Raw genomic sequence first — 916 nt, 5'->3', positions numbered from 1 at the left:
AGCATTTTCTAGACAGCACCAGGCGGCCCCCCCCTGCCCTGGCTGTGCAATAAAGGTGATGTTTCTGAGCCTGGTGTGGTGGTTCTGTGCTGGGGGGTATGTGTGGCACCCAGCAGTGGGCAGGGGAAAGCTGGGGTTCGATGAGGAAACCACAGGGGACTCTGAAAATGCTATGGAGCACCATATGGTGCCGTGAAGTAGCTATGGAGATGCTGTAGGATGTTCTCGGGTTGCCATATGGTGCCAAGAAACACCCTAGGCTATGGGGATGCCATACGGGATGATGAGACTGCTTTGGGGTGATGGAATGGTTCTATGGAACGCCGTGGTGATGTCATGGGAAAACATGAGGATGCCATAGGGGACTGTGAAGATGCTATGGGGTGCCACGTGGTGCCGTGGGGATGCCATGGAGTACCATGAGGACGTTATGGAGTGTTGCAGGATGTCCTTGGATTGCCATATGGCACTATGGGATGTCGTAGGGGCACCCTTGGGTGCTATTGAGCACTGTGGGGTGTCACAGAGGACCAGGAGAATGCCATGAAGTACACTGTGGTGCCACGTTGTGCTGTGGCCATGCTATGGAGCTGCCATAAGGGAGCCTGCAGATGCTGTGGGTTACCCTGAGGTACCGTATGGTGCTATGGGATGCTGGTGATGCTATGGGGGGACCATGGAGATGCCATAAGAGATTATGAGAGCCCCAAGGGGGGGCCACACGGTGCCATAGGGATGTTGTGAGGGATGCTGGAGGTTACCGGGAGGATGCTATTGGGTGATAGATGGTGTCCCTGGCTTGCCATATGGGCGCCGCGGGGATGTCACGAGGGTCCCGCAGGCAGCCACACGCAGGGGCTCACAGACCCGACGCAGAGCCTCCTCCTCCCCACCAGGGGGCGCTGTCGACGCGCTG

This window comes from Meleagris gallopavo, unplaced genomic scaffold (genome assembly GCF_000146605.3).
Source record: "Meleagris gallopavo isolate NT-WF06-2002-E0010 breed Aviagen turkey brand Nicholas breeding stock unplaced genomic scaffold, Turkey_5.1 ChrUn_random_7180001854197, whole genome shotgun sequence".
NCBI classification, from domain to species: Eukaryota; Metazoa; Chordata; class Aves; order Galliformes; family Phasianidae; genus Meleagris; species Meleagris gallopavo.
The sequence above is the reverse complement of the archived record's forward strand: the minus strand, read 5'-3'. Positions refer to the sequence as shown.